This window comes from Atta colombica, unplaced genomic scaffold (assembly GCF_001594045.1).
Source record: "Atta colombica isolate Treedump-2 unplaced genomic scaffold, Acol1.0 scaffold123, whole genome shotgun sequence".
Taxonomy (NCBI): domain Eukaryota; kingdom Metazoa; phylum Arthropoda; class Insecta; order Hymenoptera; family Formicidae; genus Atta; species Atta colombica.
In genome coordinates, this window is record NW_017259210.1 from 523,603 (window position 1) to 528,811 (window position 5,209).

Genomic DNA, 5,209 nt, shown 5'->3' on the forward strand with positions numbered 1-5,209 from the left:
AAAAAATGTTTTCTGTGAAAGTGCAACTGCTTCGAGAAGAATCTAATGTCATCACGTTATTCTTTTCTAGATAGAGATACGATGAGAGACGCAATGAAGAAAACATTATGTTTATTTGCGCATTTTTAAATGGAATTTTATGATTTTTTACGTAATATTATTCTCTCTAATCATTTCTCTATAATCATTTCATGTAAAAGTTAGAAATAAATCAATAATTTACGAGATATTATAGATACATTTTGTTGGCACATATAATTGACATGACACATTAAATATCTCGTAAACCATTAATTTTTTGATAAGCGTAATATCCTAATACTTTTATGAATAAAATAATGATATAAATCAAGTGTAAAGAAAACATATACTTGTTTATTTAAAAAATTATTTACTGTGCCTACGTATTTTTTATAAGATGAAGGGCTTATAAGAATCGATTTCGGTCTCCTCCAATTTTTGCCCAAACGAAAATTTATATTTTGAGGTCAATTAGATTCAATTCGAGTGATTGCAGTTTAAACGAAGCGATGGAGTTGCCATATTTATTCGGAAATCAATATTTTGAATTTTAAATGTATTTTTATGTTTTAATCTTCATCTACCGATTAATCTGTTTCGGACCAAAAAGCATCCATTTCATATTCTAGATAGTATCACTGTGTTATTGAGATTGAGATATATCTATAGTATTCTAAGTACTACAGAACAGATATAATATAATGTGCGCAGAACATCCTACAATCGGTGCTTCCGTTTTGCATTGATAATACCAATCTTTGATAAGATCAAAGCCATCCTTTTCATACCGAATCGAAAGTTGGTATTGCTTGGATAAAGTATCTCAAGATTGCAACATAATTCTTAAAATGACTGTTTGTGCACTAATTACTATCTTCCGCCATATGTCTTGTATAAGGTGTCGCCGCTTGCTTTATTTGGTAAATCCCAATCGTTATTCTGTGAAGATCTTGTGTGTCAAACATAAAAAGTCTCTAATAGATGTTGCCTGCATTTTCTTCCAAAGTGATCTTTCTGAACTACCTTTCATCTTCTACAATCTTTTGGTTTTTTAGACAAAGCGAGCATTCTTTGAACAATTATTTCATCATCTGGTGATGACTTGAACTCGAGATAGGCGGTAAGCATTACACAGTGCGAATACAATTCTCATATCTCCAATGTATGATATTTAAGTATTAGGAAAAACATTGGCCAGCATTTTCCATGTTTTAATTAAACCATTTACGGATTCGATCCAACGGATTTTGATCACAAGTCTGAATTTATTCACTTATATTAAATATATGGAAACGCATTGTATATTATAGAATAAATGATAAATATTTCAATTTTTTTATATAAGTATTATGTATTCAGGAGTATACGTATATGTAGAGAGTACATTGTAGAGTTACATGCGATGCATGAATTAGTTGTCGAGTAAAAATAAACAAAATATTTATTTATTCTATATCTTTGTAAGTAATCAGTGAATCGCCATGAAATTTTGCATAAATTATTTTATATGAATATTTAAAGCACTTATAAAAGAAAAATGTAAATTTTTTTATCATTAAAAAAAGTTTAACATTTAACAATAACAATTAGAAAATAATAACAATTAAAATAAATATACTACAAAAATGTGTTATTAACATAAACAAAAACAAAATATGATCTTATTCACACAACTTTTATATGTATATATTTTATTTGAAATGTAAATATTAAGCATCCAAATTCCATTTTCTAGAAATTGTATATCTAATACATTCTTAAATTGTCAACCTAATATTTTTTATAGGAATAGGTGTTTACACCTAAAAAGAGAAACAATACGTTCAATTTTAATAAATAATTTTAACAAATAATATATTCAAGTAATATTTAAAAAGTATTTTAAAATATATGGTTTGAAATCGTTTCTTTTATCTATGAAATATTATTTTAGTATTGTTTCGAAATAATTTGCAACAGTTAGAATAGGACACTCTGTATATGTATATACATGTAGAAGAAAAGCCCCTATTATGAGAATTCATTTTACCGAATTCATTTTGGGTAAATGTTAAAAATCTACAGGCAGAAATTAAAAAAATAGTAAGTCATTTTGAAGAGAATTTAATAACTTTTAAGATAACATTACATAAAATTTAATTCAAATTCCATTTTTTTTGAAAATTAAAAAAATGTAAAAAATGAGCAAATCACAAAGTCAAAAAATTGTATTCCTAATTTGAAATGCCTCGAGAAATCGATAGTAAAACGCAAAGTGTACCAATATTTAAAAAACTTTATTTAACGTTTTTAAAATACAAACAAACACAGCCAGCGTGCGCAAAAAATGAGCACGCGATAGATTATACGCAGAACTCATTTTCAAGTAATTGGAATCAAGCATCGCAGATATAGGCACTTAACATTCATTCCAGTTGTCTTTTTTATTATTGTACAATAACATTTATATTTTAGCAATGATTTTCACTAACGTAGGAACATGGATTATTTTATATTAGGAATATAGAGAATATTCCATATTAGAATACTCTCTGGATAGCTCATATTATTTACGATTTTTACACCTTATAATTTTACGATCATCAAATCTATATTTGTAATTAAACAATTCAACATATCCCGTATTTTTCTATTAGTATGACCTTACTCTATCACTACATAAAGAATTTATTGTCAAATATTTATTTATTAAATAATAAACAAGGTTTATTTCAAATGCTTATTTCAATGAAACTTGAAGACATCTAAATTCTAAAATCTTGTTTTACAATGATTACAGGTATAATCTAATAATGAATTTTCTACTAAATAGTTTTCAATCCAAAAGCAATAAATTCATGGAATCAATAGATAGCGTTTATTAGTTTAGCAGAAATTAGCTGCTATTTCATATTAGGCGCCTATCTCATAATAGGGGGCTTTCCTCTATGTACAAGAATAATTAGTTTCAATTACGTGAAATAATTACACATTGTGAACCGCAAGTTAGAACACTATAGTTTATAAAATTATATTGAATTCTACGTTAAAAATATATTTTGCTTAGTACTTCTCGTATGTCTTTCGATTTGATTAATTATAACAATTATAATTTATTTACAGGCACGTCCACCTACAACTGTGCCTTATATCACGCAAACTAAACGTATTATTCAAAGTACAAATATTAATACAAATGATATTATACTTTGCTAAAGCTTTAACGTTCTGTTTATCAATGTATCATTTTCTTGGAAACCATCAGGAAATATGGACACTTTATAATGTAGTGAAAATAAATATATATTTTGATTTTATTTTGAATAACATTTTATTTCTTACATTAAATTATGTCAAACTGTTTACTTTAAGGTAAGTTACAATAGATTAAAAGCATTAATAATTATTTATAATTAGAATAATAAGCACAAGCAACAATGAAATTACACATGACAAAGTTTTATTTGAAATGACAAAATTTTATTCAACGAATACAAAGTATTCAATTTTACTACAAACTTTTGTTTAATGTTAATATAATTTCAGATAAATCAGACAGTAGTAATTCTTTACAAATTATTCATTTATAATCTCGACGAAGATTTACGTAAACAGGTAAATAGAAACAACAAAATTTTATGTAGAATTTTAACTGTCTTATGCGTAATTTTCTTATATCACGTAAACTAAATGTAATATTCAAAGAACAAATGTTACTACAAATGTGGTATTTTTTATTGCTGTATTGTGTCTATCAATGTATCACTTGCTTGGAGATCATCAGGGAATATGGACATTTCATTATATTCATGATGGAATTAAATATGTATTTTGATTTTGTTTTGTATAGCATTTTATTTCTCACGTTAAACTACATATGTATAGTTACAATATAGATTAAAGCATTAATAATTATTAATAATTCAAATAATAAGCACAAGCAGCAATGAAATTACATATGTCAAAGTTTTATTTGAAATGACAAATCTTATTTATTGAATACAAAGTTTTCAGTTTTACTACAAACTTTCGTTTAATCTTAATATAATTTTAGATAAATGAGACAGTAGCAATTCTTCAGAAATTGTCCAATTATAATCTCGATGAAGATTTACATAAACAGTACAGGTAAACAATTACAACAAAATTTTATATTGAATTTTAACTATCTTAAAATGCGTAATTTTACTAACTCTCAAAATTCGGATACGTACCTAAATTTCATGGAATAATTATATACAAAATTAGGATTAGATTACATAACAATTGTTATTTCTTTATATATTTTAGAATACTTGTACACACATAACGAATAAGGATAAGCTAGAAAAGTTTTAAAAATTATTTTTTATTTTATTTTTTATTTATAACAAAAGTGAATTATTGAAAGTTATTTCATACTATCAATCTTCTGTTATCAAATTACTGTCAATTCTATTATCATACCATCTACATTCTATCACACTAATAAATATTCTGTAAAATACGCTCAATGCATTTTGGTATATAGAATTGAAAATAATTGACAAAGATTTTGTAACTGGTATTGATATGTACAAATATCTCAAAAATACATATAAAAAAGAATACAATATGTTAAATTCGTTGTATTATATTGATATTCGTTGTATCATTTTGAGTTATTTATTTTTTAATAATTTGTATATGTCGGCCTTGCTTCTACACAATATGTCGTTAATTAAACTAAAACATTGCAATTAAATAACTTAACTCTTGAAAATGTATTAAATTTGACTCAAATTTAATTTACTTACTTATTATGTTCATATATTAATATATATGCTGTACTTTGAAACTAAAAAAATAGATTAATTTTGACACATTAACATATTGAAGTTAAAAATAATGGAATATCATTAAACATAAAGGATAGAGTTGCTCTTTAATATCTGCAACAATGAAACATAATTGATGTTTTATAATAATGTCTTAAGTTTACACATCCATTTAATACAATTTATGCAAGTATCCGAACTGTTAATAATGTTAGTATATATTTAACGCTTATTAAATTATTTATTTCAATTAGATTTTGCAGTTTATATTGCAAATAAAACAGACAAAAGTAAAATTTGGCTGGGGATATTACTATTTTGGATATAATTTTATCTGCGAGGTATGTCCTCTTTTAAATAAAAGTATAAAAAAAAGTATAAACATATATACATATATGTATATATATATATAT